Source organism: Geotrypetes seraphini, chromosome 6, assembly GCF_902459505.1.
Source record: "Geotrypetes seraphini chromosome 6, aGeoSer1.1, whole genome shotgun sequence".
NCBI lineage: Eukaryota > Metazoa > Chordata > Amphibia > Gymnophiona > Dermophiidae > Geotrypetes > Geotrypetes seraphini.
The window spans coordinates 159,141,983-159,158,816 of record NC_047089.1 but is presented as its reverse complement, the minus strand read 5'-3'; the positions used below and the strand labels follow the sequence as shown (position 1 = coordinate 159,158,816).

The 16,834-nt window shown below is 42.4% G+C and overlaps 1 protein-coding gene across 3 annotated transcripts in view; it reads right to left on the bottom strand.

Moving 5' to 3' along the window:
- GRTP1 (growth hormone regulated TBC protein 1) overlaps window positions 1-16,834 on the bottom strand; it is a 116,971-nt gene that overhangs the window by 86,382 nt on the left and 13,755 nt on the right. The window lies entirely within an intron of this gene.

Here is a 16,834-nt window from a genome sequence, read left to right as displayed (position 1 = left end):
AATTCTTCTTTAGCAGAAAGAAACTCAGAAAACTGTTTGAGATCAAAGAAATTATACAGTTTACCCTCAAAAGTAAATACACATGAACAAGGAAATCATAATTGAAATTTGAAACCAAGAGCCTCAGCTCTATGTCTAAGAGCCAGAAAATCCTGGCATCTTTTTTGTGCTATTTTAGACACATTAGGAAATATTCTCACTTCTGAACCCAAAATCAATTCTATCATATTACAGTAATACAACGGATACTACCAATGAAGTCCTTTGAGTAATCACTTCTAAAGATGAATCTAAAGAAGTTGGTCAAATTCATTCCAGGAGAAGTCATTTGTGGATCCAGAGGAGATGATGTTTTCGCCAGAGATAAATAAGCCCTCACTAATCGGTGGCAAAGTCTCCATGGGCATTTTTAAAACCCCAAACTAACTTAGGATAGGGACACAAATAATCACCATTTACCTCAAAAATGTGCCCTAAATAGAGCATTCAAGGGTCTTATGGAACACTGTAAGGCCACCCACACATCACACATACACCCACAGTCTGAAAAAAAGAAAACACAGAAAAAAAGTGGAGAAAAAGCTTCATATGGCTAAAAAGAAAAACTCCACTTATGTGTCTTCACTATATCAAAAACAGTGGTGAAAAAATAAGGCACAGTAGCAGCCCCCCAAAAAACACCTCACATCCAGCACGCCAAAATCTCACATACAAACATTGTGTGAAAAAAAGATTGCAGTGCATTTTTAACCCCCCCACCCCCACCCCCCAGCAAATATTTCCTCACCATGTCCACAGGGGCATTTAAGGAAGATTTAGGAAAATTAAAAAATCTCAGTGTATTTCTTCTTAATTGATTTTTCAGATATTCAAGCCTCCTGTTAGGAAAGAGTTTCTCTCTAATCACTGTTCCACTCAATAGTTGTAATTCTGATATTTCCTTCTCAAAAGATTGTAGTTTGGTAGAATGCTGATCCGGAGAGTATGGGGCTCATAATCAAAACTTTAAAATGTCCAAAAACCAGCTTAAGTCAGAACTTGGGTGTTCTAATATAGCAGCAATAATGAACGCCACTCCGCAAGACACCGCCACATGTTGACATGGACACAGCTGTGACACACTGATATACCAAGGTTATGAAACCTTACCAAGTTGTTTGTACAGAGCTGCCAACATAAGCACATGAAGGGAAGTTTGCAAATTTAATTGAAAGACCTCGTATATCACTAGATCAGGATTTCTCACTTAGGGCTCCTTTTAATCAAGCAGCAGTAGAGACTTTTACCATGGGCTGCTGAGGTAAATGTTCCAACATTCATAGGAATTGAATGAGTGTCAGAGCATTTACCTCGCCAGCCTGCGATAAAAAGCTCTACCACTGTTTTCTAAAAGGAGCCCTTAGTCAGATGTGCAGGGTATCCACAGAATAGAAACAAGATAAAAATCGGTATAGGCTGGAAACCCAGTGCTGCATATGCAGATTTTTCTCTTATGCGTTTACACTGAGGATATCCTGAAAACCTGACTGGCTAGGAAGCTCTGCTTTAGACTTGTAAGGTGCTTGCCCCAATAAACAACAACTCTGTAGCCCGGCTAGGTTGAAGGACATTCTGTAATGTGGTACTCCCATCACCACCACCTTGAAATCAACAAAAAAAAAAATTGAAGGGAGATCATTTGTAATTCAATTGGTTGTGGCTACATGAGCTATACGCCCAAAGTACAACAGGTCAACATACCTGATTTTCTAGTCACCTGAACTGAAATGCATCTTTGTGAACAAAGTCTAGTAACTATAATAGTCTCAAGCACACATTCAGGGTGTGCCTTTCTAGCCAGAAGCATTCAGCTGCACTAAGTCTCACAAAGTGCACAAGGTGCGTTACAATGTTTATGCAATAAAAAATGATGGTTTCATCCCATTTCATTCCAAAGAATACAAATGTCTAATAACACTGATTAGCTTAGGCTGATTTATGGTTTATGATTAACTTAAGCCGATTGCTTGGTTTTAAGCTTCGGGTAGCAGTTGCTCAAGGTGTGTCTTTGCAGTTATCCTTATGGCCTGTTGTTCATCACTGCAAATCATTATTCATGAAACAGAGAATGACATGGGAACCTGCAGTTGCCCATAGAGCCAGAGCCCAAGAGGACAGGGGCAATCTTTGTCCCTACAACATTCTCAAAAAAAATTGAGACCAACTTAAACAGGTTGTTCCAAGTAAATGGAGCAGTATCCATAAAATGCTAATATCAATATTTAAAAACGTAACACATATTAGACAACTAGTAACTGAATTTATTTATTCAATTTTCTATACTGTTCTCTCAGAACAGTTCACATGAATTTATTCAAGTACTCAAGCACGTTTCCCTGTCTGTTCTGGTGGGCTCACAATCTAATGTACTTGGGGCAATGGGAGGATTAAGTGACTTGCCCAGGGTCACAAGGAGCGGTGTGGGTTTGAACCCAGAACCTCAGGGTGCTGAGGTTGTACATTGTGCCATACTTCCCCCCCCCCCCCCCAATTCAATGATTAAAAATAAAGCAGCAGAAGCTGCTTTTGGATTTAAAATGAAGCACTGTTAAATTGCATCATTTGTGTCTTGTCTGCCTTGGATGTGGCAACAAGAGTCCTGCCTGCTTATCAGAGTCCTATCATCTGCAACATCCTTCCATCACGTGTCTGGTTGCTCAAGCATCTTACTGTTACTACAACAGATTCATCCATTGTTGCTGGCATCAAGGAGCATTTCCAACATTTCACTTATTTTCCTGTTCATTCACTACATAATGTTGGTTCTCTTCTACACCTACATCTGAAAGACAATCTATCTTCCTAGATGATGTAAAAAACACAGGCAACTGAATCTTTGGGAAGGATGTACCGAAACCAGATCAAAATGAAAGACTCCATTTGTGATTTACAAACAATTCTACAAAATATTGTCCCTTTTTATACTTTAATAAAAAGATTTAAATTTTATTTATTTTTTAAAAATTATTTAGAACCCACCTATCCACAAACCTAGGAGAAGAACAGAGTAATATACAAAATACGCTAAAAACAAACACAAACACTCTTAAGAGCTCATATAAAGTAACTTTAAGACTTGTGCAGATGAGGCTAGAGCCCACAGGGACAAACTTTATAGAACATGGGCTTAATTGGCACTAACTACAAAAAATCAGCTACAACTGGAGTTAACTAGCGCTAATTGGCACTAATAAAAGATTAGGTTCTTACCTTTGTTAATCTTCTTTCTTGTAAATCCACCTCTATTCTTGGACAAGTGGCTTATGCATCCCATGTCGGAAGACTGCTTGTAGGAAACCTCATTTACATAATTTTTTCAGACCCTCCCCTCTTACCCCAGGACTGCCCTCAGGAATCCAATTCGTGCAAAAGCAGACAATGACACCTGTAGAGGGCTTAGACAAAAGAGAGGGGTATGGGGACACTCAAAAGATATAGAAGATGAAAAAGTGAGGCTGTACACCACAACCACAACGCAGCAATCCTTTGTATTGATGTTAATGACTTTGGGAACCTTATTGCCATCCTATATTTTGATCCAGTGAGTGAGGATTGCTGCAGTATGGGGACACTCCCCGCCAAATAAGTCTAATCTGTTCATACCATGAAAAGTCAATCATCAACAATTGAAACAGGTTATTAAACAGTATACACCTGAAAAAAACTGTGCTATAAGGAGGCACAGCTTGCACCAACAGAGAGGGAAGACCCAGCTAGATACCCCAATTCAAATTGCTTAACATATTTGGAAGGTACTCTTTAGGAAAACTGGTCCAGAAACCATAAGTCCAGCTTACCAAGTCAGGCAATTGGCAAATCAGCAACTCACAGGTTGGGTTCCAGGAACAGAGTGTGGACTTACAAGAAAGATTAGCAAAAGGTAAAAACAAGTTTCAAGTTTCAAGTTTATTAGTTATTTGATTAATCGCCTATCACAATTACTAAGCGATGTACAAATAATAACATAAATTTCTAAAATATACAAAAAATACAAGGTAAACATTAACAACAACAATATAAAAATGCCAGGATCTAAACTGCATATATACTAATGCAAGGAGTTTAAGAAACAAAATGGGGGAGCTAGAAGCCATGGCCAATGCAGAGGACATAGACATCATTGGAATCTCTGAAACGTGGTGGAATGAGGAAAACAAATGGGATACAGCACTGCCGGGGTACAAGCTCTATCGCCGGGATAGGTCAGAAAGGAGGAGGAATAGCCCTATACGTAAAAGAAAGCATACAATCGACAAGAATGGACACAGCGGAGATGATCAACAAACTGGAATCGCTATGGGTTAAAATACCGGGTAGGAAAGGGCATGAAATAAAGATGGGCCTATACTATCGTCCACCCGGGCAAACTGGAGATAGCGATAAAGAAATGGATGCTGAGATGAAGCGAGAATGCAAAAGTGGTTACACAGTTGTTATGGGAGACTTCAACTATCCTGGGATAGACTGGAGTCTTGGAAGCTCAAGATGCGCTAGGGAGACAGAATTCCTGGAGGCTATACAAGATTGCTTCATGGAGCAGCTTGTTAGAGAACCGACGAGAGGAAATGCCACTCTGGATTTAATCCTAAATGGACTAAGGGGACCTGCAAAGGAAGTGGAAGTAGTGGGACCGTTGGGAAACAGTGATCATAATATGATCAAGTTCAAGGTTGAAGTAGGCATACCGAACGGAAAGAGAACCATAGCGACATCTTTCAACTTCAGGAAAGGAAACTATGAAGCAATGAGGGAAATGGTAAGGAAGAAACTTAGGAACACTTCCAAAAAATGGCAAACAGTAGAACATGCCTGGTCTTTTTTCAAAGACACAGTGAGCGAGGCACAAAATCTGCACATCCCCAGATTCAGAAAGGGGTGCAAAAAGGGTCGAACAAAAGACCCAGTATGGATGACTAAAATAGTGAAGGAAGCGATAGGCAATAAGAAAAATTCATTCAGGGAATGGAAAAAGGACAAAACTGAAGGGAACCAGAAGGAGCACAGGAAGTATCAAAAAGAATGTCACCGTGTGGTTCGAAAAGCCAAAAGAGAGTATGAAGAGAGGCTAGCCAGGGAGGCACGAAATTTCAAACCGTTCTTCAGATATGTTAAAGGGAAACAGCCAGCTAGGGAGGAGGTAGGACCGCTGGACGAAGGAGACAGGAAGGGAGCGGTGAAGGAGGAGAAAGAAGTCGCAGAAAGACTCAACATGTTCTTCTCGTCTGTATTTACAAACGAAGACACAACCAACATACCGGAACCTGAACAAATATTCAATGGAAATCAAGCAGAAAAATTAACATCCATGGAAGTGAGCCTTGATGATGTACACAGGCAGATAGAAAAACTTAAAACTGACAAATCCCCGGGTCCGGACGGAATCCATCCCAGGGTTCTGAAGGAATTAAAGGAGGAGATAGCGGAACTACTGCAGCAAATTTGCAACCTATCCTTGAAAACAGGCATGATCCCGGAGGATTGGAAGATAGCCAATGTCACGCCCATCTTTAAAAAGGGATCAAGAGGTGACCCGGGAAACTACAGACCAGTGAGTTTGACTTCGGTTCCGGGGAAACTGACGGAAGCACTGATTAAAGAACACATCGATGAACATCTGGAAAGAAACGAACTTTTGAAAACAACCCAACATGGTTTCTGCAGGGGGAGATCGTGCCTAACGAACTTATTGCACTTCTTCGAAGGAATTAACAAACGGATGGACAGAGGAGACCCCATAGACATCATATACCTTGATTTCCAAAAAGCCTTTGACAAGGTGCCTCACGAACGTCTACTCCGGAAACTGAAGAACCATGGAGTGGACGGAGACGTACATAGATGGATCAGGAACTGGTTGGCGGGTAGGAAACAGAGGGTAGGGGTGAAGGGCCACTACTCGGACTGGATGGGGGTCACGAGTGGTGTTCCGCAGGGCTCAGTGCTCGGGCCGCTGCTATTTAATATATTCATAAATGATCTAGAAACAGGCACGAAGTGTGAGATAATAAAATTTGCGGACGATACAAAACTATTTAGTGGAGCTGGGACTAAAGAGGAATGCGAAGAATTGCAAAGGGACTTGAACAAATTGGGGGAATGGGCGGCGAGATGGCAGATGAAGTTCAACGTTGAGAAATGTAAAGTATTGCATGTTGGAAACAGAAACCCGAGGTACAACTATACGATGGGAGGGATATTATTGAATGAGAGCAACCAAGAAAGGGACTTGGGGGTAATGGTGGACATGACAATGAAGCCGACGGCACAGTGCGCAACAGCCGCTAAGAAAGCAAATAGAATGCTAGGCATAATCAAGAAGGGTATTACAACAAGGACAAAAGAAGTTATCCTGCCATTGTATCGGGCGATGGTGCGCCCGCATCTGGAATACTGCGTCCAATATTGGTCTCCGTACCTTAGGAAGGATATGGCGTTACTCGAGAGGGTTCAGAGGAGAGCGACACGCTTGATAAAAGGGATGGAAAACCTCTCATACGCTGAGAGATTGGAGAAACTGGGTCTCTTTTCCCTGGAGAAGAGGAGACTTAGAGGGGATATGATAGAGACTTATAAGATCATGAAGGGCATAGAGAGAGTAGAGAAGGACAGATTCTTCAAACTTTCGAAAAATAAAAGAACAAGAGGACACTTGGAAAAGTTGAAAGGGGACAGATTTAAAACGAATGCTAGGAAGTTCTTCTTTACCCAACGAGTGGTGGACACCTGGAATGCGCTTCCAGAGGGAGTAATAGGGCAGAGTACAGTACAGGGGTTTAAGAAAGGATTGGACAATTTCCTGCTGGAAAAGGGGATAGAGGGGTATAAATAGAGGATTACTGCACAGGTCCTGGACCTGTTGGGCCGCCGCGTGAGCGGACTGCTGGGCATGATGGACCTCAGGTCTGACCCAGCAGAGGCATTGCTTATGTTATGTTCTTATGTTCTTATTAAAAACAGACAAATTAAAACAAGGTAATTAAAACTATAACAAGGAAACAATGGGGTAGAAGGGAAAGAAATACAATTTATGATAGGAAAGAGAGAACAATTAAGGTAAAATGCAAAAGGAGTGGGAAAAACAAAATTATTGGGAATAAAATACACAAAAATGTAAAAAAGAGAGCAGATAGTAAGAGCAATTAGCGTTTCAATTAGATATTGAAAGCATCTTTAAAAAGAAAGCTCTTAAGTTGACTCTTGAATTTATCCAAATTCTTCTCCTCTCTTAAATAAAGTGGAAGTGAATTCCATATCTGTGGTGCCGTAACAGTAAAAATGTATTGTCTTCGTGTATTTATGATTTTAAGAGTGGGAATGACCAATAAAAGCTGTTAATTGGATCTTAAAATTTTAGGAGAAGTATATGGAATTAAAACTTTGTAAATAAAAGCTGGGGTTTTGTATAGTAACGATTTAAAAGTGAGTAAGGATAATTTATATAAGATTCGGTGTGCAACTGGGAGCCAATGTGCCTTTTGGAGTAATGGAGAGACATGATCGAACTTCTTGGCCCCCATAATTAATTTGATGGAAGCATTTTGGATAATCTGCAATCTTCTAATTTCTTTTTGAGCCATTCCCTTGAATAAAGCATTACAATAGTCAATTTTCGAGATAATCATTGAATGAATTAGAATATTTAAAGATTTAGGACAAAGGAATTTTGAGATAGATCGTATTTGACGTAATCTATAAAAAGTGGCCTTAACCACGTGACTGACGTGGTCATGATAGGTTAGATTTTCATCTAGGATGACACCTAAAATCCGAATCTTGTTTATTTGTTTGAGCGCAACCCCTTGGATATTAATGGGAACCGCAATTTTATGATTATCTTTCCAGGGGAAAAGTAAAGTGTTAGTTTTATTAATGTTTAAGGACAATCTATTGTTGTCAAGCCATAGATGAATCTGATTAAGTTTCTCATTGATAGCAGAAATTTCTGATGGACTGTTAGGGTCGAGAGGATGTAAAAGTTGTATGTCATCAGCATAGGCAAATACTGAGAAGCCAATAGATTGACAGAGAGTCATAAGCGGGGAAAGAAAAATATTAAACAGGAGAGGAGACAGAATAGAACCTTGTGGAATACCATAGGAGACAGAAAAACTCGAAGAAGTGGAATCATTAAAGGAAACTATAGAGGTTCGATTGTCAAAGTAGGATCTAAACCAAAGAAAGACCTGCTCAGAGATGCCTATGGATTGTAATCTATTCAATAAAAGATTATGATCAACTGTGTCAAAAGCTGCAGAAAGGTCAAGTGAAATTAGAAGAACGGAAGAATGGTGATCTAAATGGTAGAGTATTGAAGATGTCATACCTATCAGGGAATGTTCGGTGGAATGGTGTTGCCGGAAACCTAATCTTTCATTCTTGTACAATCCCGCCCTACTTGTGGACAAGTGGGACATAACAGAGCAGTAAGGGTGGGACTAAGCCTGCTGCAAAAATAGAGGAACCAAAAGCAGCATCCTGCTTGGCCGCAACATTGATCCTGTAAAACTTGGTAAAAGTATGCAAGGAAGACCATGTAGCAGCCCTGCCAATATCCTCCAAAGAGATCACCAACGATTCTGTCCATTAAAAGAAAATGCTTTAAATAGAATGAGCCCTTACAGAAACAAGGGTCTTCTTTCCAGCTGCAATGTAGGAAGACAAAATAGCCATATGGATCCATCTTGAAATGGTGGCTTTTGAAGCTGGCCTGCCCTTATGGGCAGGAGCCACCAAGACGAACAGGTGGTCAGAAACCCAAAACTTGTTTGTGACCTCTAAGTATCGCAACAAAGCTTATGCACATCCAGTGACCATAACACTCAGACTGCTCTCGCAAACCGAAGGGAATAAAAGGTAGGTAATCAGACCTCCTGGTTGATGTGGAAACTAGAAACCACTTTCAGAAGAAAGGATCTCTGCAGGATAAGACCTGAAGCTTGGAAACTCTGCGGGCTGAAGTTATGGCCACCAGGAAAACTATCTTGACAGTGAAATCTATTAAGGATGCCTGCTCCGGAGGCTCATAGAGTGGACGAGCCAAAGACCAGAGAACTAAATTGAGATTCCAAGTCAGACATGGTAGCCTCAGCAGGGACTGAAGCCTCAATGAGCCTCTTAGAAACCGGACGTCCGTATGAGCGGCCAAAGAGACTCTCAGAGGCTTAGGAACCAAACAAGAGAGACTGGCGATCTGAACCCTCCCAGAGTCAACAGCCAGGCCTTTTTCCAGTCCATCCTGAAGGAACGCAAGAATCATAGGTACTGACAGCAAATTTGGATCCTCATGTTTCTGGATGCCCCATGATTAATAACATCTCTAAGCCTTCACATAGGCTGCCACAATTGACTTTTTTTGATGCGCAAGAGTAGCTATCACATCCAAAAAATAGCCTCTGCGGACTAAGGCCACACGCTCAATAGCCAGGCCGTAAGATCAAAGTGGTCTGGATCCTGGAGCCCAATCGGGACCTGCATAAGAAGACGAGGATGACAAGGAAGTCCCAGGTCCAGCTGCAGATGAACCAGTTCGGCATATCATGGTTGCTAAGAGAATCACCCAACCCCTGTGCACTTTGATCCGTCTCAGCAGACAGCCTATCATGAGACACGGAGGGAAGACAAAGACCACCCTCCAGCATCCAGAGCTGTACTAGCACATCTAAGCCTTCACTTCCTGGCTCACTTCCAACAGCTGCATTCTTGTTGACTGCCGACACTATGAGGTTGAACATTGGATGATCCCACGGTTCCACTATGAAGCTGAATGCTCTCTGGGACAAGCTATTCCCCGGAATCCAGAGTCTGATGGCTGAGAATCCACCTGGACATTGTCCTCTCCTGCCACATGTGCTATGGAAATCTCCAAAATTTTGGTTTTCCGCCCATCGAAAGAGAAGCTAGGCTTCCTTGCACAGAGATGTGCTCCTGGTGCCTCCTGGTGATTGACAAACTTGTGGCATTGTCAGAGAAGACATGCACTGCCCGATTCTGGAGAAGATGCTTGAAATACAGGAGAACCAGCTGAAGTGCCTGAAGCTACAGGCAATTGATCAGCCACTTTCTCTTCAATGGGAACCACCAACCCTGGACTGGGATGTCCAAGCAAAGAGCACCCCAGCTGAACAGGATGGCATCAGTCTTCAGGATCACCCATTTAGCGATCCGGAGGGGAAGTCTCTGGGACAGAGATAGAGGACTTAACCACCAGCCAGACTATTCTGTGCCTCTGCCATCAAGGGAGCCAGGTATGCAATGGATCCTGCTGTAGACTCCAATGGGAAATAAGAGCATCCTGTAGTGCAGTGTTTCTCAACTCAGTCCTGAAGTACCCCCTTGCCAGTCAGGTTTTCAGGATATCCACACTGAATTTACATAACCTTGATTTGCATAAACTGCCTCCGTTATATGCAAATTTATTTCATGCATATTCACTGTGGATATCTTGAAAACCTGACTGGCAAGGGGGTACTCCATGACTGAGTTGAGAAACACTGCTGTGGTGGACGCATGTGGGCCCTTGCCCAGGGAACCACATCTATGGTAACAACCATGGACCCCTGGACCTGCAGGTACTGCCAGGCTGTCGGGACCCGAGTCTCCAGAAAGGCACGTATCAGTTGGTGAAGCTTCTCCTTGAACGAGAGGGACAGAAACATCCTGTTCTGTCCTGTGGACCCCCCAGGTATTCCTGCATCGACACAAGGTCCTGCATCGACACAAGGTGGCTCTTTCAAAAGCGGATCACCCAGCTAGGCAGTGAAGCAGCAGAATGACCTGACAAACCACTTGATGTCCCTCAGACTCTGACTGGGCTCCGATGAGCCAGTCATGCGGATATGGGTGGACCTGAATCCCGAGTTTACACAGGTGGGTTGCCAATACCACTATCACCTTGGTGAATACCCTGGGTGCTATTGCCAACCCAAAGGGCAAGGCTACAAACTGGAAATGCTGCTGCAGAACATGGAACCTCAGATATCTCCTGTGTTCTGGAAAAATGGGGATATGAAGATAGCTTCCTAAGACATGGCGGAGGCCTAAGAATTCACCTGGAAACACCAAAGCGATCACTGACCGCACTATTTCCATCCCAAAATAGGGAACTTTGAGATCTGCATTGACCGCTTTGAGGTCCAGGATCAACCTCCAGTCTTAAAGCCTCTCTTTGTCACGATGAAGTTATACAGAGTATCTGCAGGAACCCAAATCATGCTCAAGAACGGGTTCTATGGCCAGAAAGAGCTCCGACAGAGGCCAATCAATCTCATGTGTAGCCATCCCGAAGAACGTCCTAGATCTAGCAATCAGAGGTGACAGTCATCCATTCTACCAGGAAGGCTGAAAGCCGCCCCCCAATCTGCAAAAGAACAGCCAAGGGCCTGGCATCAGAACTTCTTTTTAGGTGTAGAAGGAGGGTGGCTCCCTGTAGTCCAGGGGTGTCAAAGTCCCTCCTCGTGGGCCGCAATCCAGTTGGGTTTTCAGGATTTCCCCAATGAATATGCATGAGATCTATTAGCATACAATGAAAGCAGTGCATGCAAATAGATCTCATGCATATTCATTGGGGAAATCCTGAAATCCCGACTGGATTGAGGCCCTCGAGGAGGGACTTTGACACCCCTGCTGTAGACCGAGGATGTTGGGATCTACCAAACCATTGTTTGGCTGACTGATAGGACTTCTGACCTGAGGATCCTCCATAGTACTGACAGGAACATTTGGAGGGACGAAAACTAGAACGCCCCAGACCTCAAGAGGACTAGGGCCTGCTGTCTGGCAAGGACTTGGGTTTACGGTCCTGCACACTAGCCATGAGGTAATCTAGACCTTTACCAAACAGTAATTGCCCTCTAAAAGGTAATTTACTAAGGATCGCCTTAGAGGATGAATCACTGGACCATTGCCAGATCTACAACATCCGACGTAGTGAAATAGGAGTACACAGAGAGATGCTCACCACTCTGAAAAGATCATACAAGGTATCCGCCACATAATCCACATCTGAAATAAAAAAGGGGAGATTTTGGAGCACTCTAGTATCCAGATCATGGTGGAGCTTAGAATGACAGGCCCTGGCCACAAAAAAAGCGGCCCCTTTAAGCCCGGAGGTCACAAAGTCAATGAACTATTTGAAGACAAAATCAATCCTATGGTCCTGCATGTCCTTCAATACAACCCCTCCGTCACTAGAGAGAGAAGTGCACTAGGTGACCTGTGCCACCAGGGAATCGGGGACACAAAACGCTGATTAAATACATCCACCATCAGGTGGAGCTTAGACATAGCTCTAGCAACTCTCAGGAGGACCCTCCGGCACCTCTCAGTGATCCATAAGCATCTTTGTTATGTCCGGATGATCAGGAAAGAACAAAGACTGCGGCTTCATGCTACTTATAATGGAGCATTCCACTACTGCTGACTGCCCAAACTCCAATTTCAACTCTTGGAGGAATTTGGCAATAAGACCGATCAAAGCTGAGGACTTAAAAAAGAAATATCTGCACCATAGGATCCTCACCCAGGTCCGGAACCTCTCCTAAATCCAGATCTTGGAGATCTGCAAGCACAGCTATATCCCTCGCAGTGGTAGTGCCTGTCTGCATAAGCAATGACATCATCAGGTCATCTTGATCATCCATATCATCAGTCAGTGAATCATCCCTGGACAACTTGGGGAATCTGGATTTAAGGCCATTGTCCTGAGAAGGAGGAACCTCTGTAGCCAGCAAGGATGCCAAAGGAGGTGCAGATGTTGCCTTTTTCTTGGCCAGATAAGCCTGGAAGAGTATGTTAATAAATTTCGGGTGAAAACCCTTGTCTAATTCAGCAGTCTACTCCTGAGAACTCCTTTTGGAGCCTTTAGAGGACTTTTTTGCCTTTGCCACTAAATTACAGCTGCATTTTGCCAGGGCTGCAAGCGCGCTGTCCCCAGGGGCCAATTTTTATTTTTTTTCGACTGGCCCTGGCTGGAGTTAACAGCAGGACCCCCTAAAGGATTGAGGGAATCAGGGCCAATGAAATCTTGCAGAACACGTGGAACATGGCTGCTTGCCAGACAAGTTTCAAGTTTATTAGGTTTTTATATACCGCCTATCAAGGTTATCTAAGCGGTTCTACAATCAGGTACCAAGTTTCAAGTTTATTAGGTTTTTATATAACCATCCACCGAAAACAGGGCATGAATACAAAGTAACCTACTCTGAGGAGTCCATCTGAGTAGTTTTCTTGCAAAAACGAAGCAAAAAATAACTTTAAATTTAGATCAGGAAAATCCAAGATGGTCACCTTAGGAGCAATTTTCAAAAGAAAATAGTCCAGGAAAAGCTTAGGTACCCCCAAAAAGCGGCAATTTTAGGGGTAGGGGGGACTAGGGCTAACTCCCAAACTGCCCAAAAAACACTTTTAAAGACCCCCCCCCCCCCCAAAATCTTCTGCTAAACCCACAGGAGACTGCCCTGCAGCTCCAGAACTAAAAGCATAGGCTGACAACTGGGAGAGCCAACTTAATAAGGACTTCTCTAGCATGTTTACATTCCCAAGTCAATGCAGATGTAGTTAAATATCCTCTGAGACAGGAACCTTTTTGAGAACATTTTACAAAAATCATGATTTATCAGCTTTTTATGCTTACCCAAATTGTGCACAAAGAACAAGAGGAAGTAGAATTGAGATGCTTCCCATTCTGCATTTAGTTAAAAGACAAGCACGATATAGATTATAGCAGTGGTCTCAAACTCAAACCCTTTGCAGGGCCACATTTTGGATCTGTAGGTACTTGGAGGGCCTCAGAAAAAATAGTTAATGTCTTATTAAATAAATTAGAATTTTGCATGAGGTAAAAGCTCTTTATAATTTATAAATCTTTCCTTTTGGCTAAGTGTTAATAATAATATTGTAATTTATAGCTAAAGAGACATATGATGAAGAAACTGTTTTATTTTACTTTTGTGATTATGATAAACATACCGAGGGCCTCAAAATAGTACCTGGCGGGCCGCATGTGGCCCCCGGGCCGTGCGTTTGAGATCACTGGATTATAGGAATCCAGAAACTGGTCTTCACTGTTGACATTATACCAGTCTGATGCACAATCCAGAATCTAAAAAAAGCCCATTTATATTACTGAATGTGAGGATTATATGCTCTGAAAAATTACAATCAAGAATACATTTCATTGAAATATCAATTCCCTTCTAACACTATCAGCTGACCAGCACTTGTGCTTGAAAACAATTACTGCAGGTTTCCTTTGTTATAGAATCTAGCTTCTGCATGCCAAAAGTTTGATTAAAATAGAAACATGATGGCAGATAAAGGCCAAATGATCCATCCAGTCTGCCCATCCACAGTAACCATTATCTCTTCCTCTCTCTAAGAGATCCCACGTGCCTATGCCAGGCCCTCTTGAATTCAGACACAACCTCTGTCTCCACCACCTCTTCTGGGAGACTGTTCCTCGCATCTACCAGCTTTCTGTAAAAAAGTATTTCCTTAGATTACTCCTGAGCCTATCACCTCTTAACTTCATCCTATGCCCTCTCATTCCAGAGCTTTCTTTCAAATGAAAGAGAGACTCAACTCATGCACATTTACATCACATAGGTATTTAAATGTCTATCATATCTCCCCTCTCCCGCCTTTCCTTCAAAGTATAAAGATTAAGATCTTTAAGTCTGTCCCCATATGCCTTAAGAAGAAGACCCCATACATCATTTTAGTAGCCTTCCTCTGGACCGACTCTATTCTTTTTATATATTTCTGAAGGTATGGCCTCCAGAATTGTACACAATATTCTAAATGAGGTCTCACCAAAGTCTTATACAGGGGCATCAATACCTCCTTTTTCCTACTGGCCATACCTCTCCCTATGCACACTAGCATCCTTCCAGCTTTTACCATTAACTTTTCAACCTGTTTGGCCACCTTAAGATCATCACATACAATCACACCCAAGTCCCGCTCTTCTATCGTGCACATTAGTTCTTCACCCTCTAAACTGTACAGTTCCCTCGGGTTTTTGCAGTCCAAATGCATGACCTTGCATTTCTTAGCATTAAATTTTAGCTGCCAAATTTCAGACCATTCTTCAAGCTTCGTCAGGTCATTCTTCATGTTATTCACACCATCTGGGGTATCTACTCTATTGCATATTTTGGTATCATTCAAAAAGAGGCAAATCTTACTCGACAGTTCTTAAGCAATATCGTTTATAAAAATGTTAAAAAGAAGAGGCCCAAGAACAGAATTTTGAGGCACATGACTACTGGTAACATCCCTTTCCTCACAGCGATCTCCATTGACCACTACCCTTTGTCACCTTCCACTCAACGAGTTCTTGATCCAACCTGTCACTTTGGGATCTATCCTGCGGGCACTCAGTTTATTTATTAGACATCTGTGTGGAACACTGTCAAAGGCTTTGCTAAAATCTAAATACACCACATCTAGTATATTCCCTCTATCCAATTCGCTGGTTACCCAGTCAAAGAAATTGATCAGATTTGCCTCCGGTCCTGTAATCTACAGAATTTCAGAAACTTCACTATTCTCCATTTTAAAAGCCTTTCCATTAATTTGCTTACCATAGAAATCAGACTTACCAGCCTGTAATTCTCTACTTCTTCCTTACTTCCATTTTTGTGGAGAAGGGACCACATCCACTCTTTTCCAGTCCTCCGGTACCACTCCTGAATCTAAAGACTCATTGAAAAGATCAGTCAGCGGAGCCATCAGAACTTCCCTAAGTTCCTTCAGCACCCTTCGCTTTGTCTACCTTTATTTTAGCTAGCTCCTCACGAACACAACCCTCTGAAAATTGATCAAGGTCTACCACTCCTCCATCCCTATCCCTTCTGCGGTCCTGTTCCCGGCACTTCAATCGTGAACACAGAACAGAAATATTTGTTAAGCAATTCAGCCTTTTATCAGCTTCTACATAATTCTCCTTCACCTTTGAGTCTCACAATGCCACTTTTGTGCTTCTTCCTATCACTAATATATCTAAAAGAATGTCTTGTCTCCCCGTTTTACTGTATCAGCTATTTTTTTCTTCCATTTGCATCTTTGCTTTCCTGACTACACAAACTTTGCTTTCCTGACTACACAAACTTTTCCAGATACTTTTGCCCGTCTTCCTCTTCCTGTGATCTTTTGTAGTTTATGAAAACTAACCTCTTATTCCTTACCTTCTCTACTGATGAGAACCAAAGTGGCCTTCTTTTCCTCTTACTTTTACTTACTTGCCTCACAAAAAGGTTTGTCGTTCTTATAATTACTCCTTTCAGTTTTGCCCACTGCATTTCCATCACACCCAACAGAGCCTGTAAATTCTTTAGTATCACTGAAATAGTATCCAAGCCACACCTTATAGAATCATGCTTAGCGCCGATGTGCATCCAAAATGGGTGCACCTAAAAGTTATATCAGCTAAAATCAGACCTAAATCCTGCGCCCAGTGATGTGCCAACCAGTCAGTACATAACTTGTAGGAATACCCATGATCTGTCCCTGACCATGCCCTTTTAAATTCATGCACTGGACATGGTGCATAAGACTTTCTGCAGTACATCTACCAAGTTATGTGCGTTAACTTCTAACTGATACCAAACAGCTTCAATTAGCAGGTGTTATTTGCCAATTATCAGTGTCAATCAAGTATGCACACACCCTAGTTTACAGAATACTAGTTTAACCTAATTTTGGGAGCCATGTGGTGTGTGTGTCTATAGCAGGGGGGGGGGGAGTTCTCTCTCGCATGCTTCTCTTTCATGCTTGCACAGATACATACAATCACATT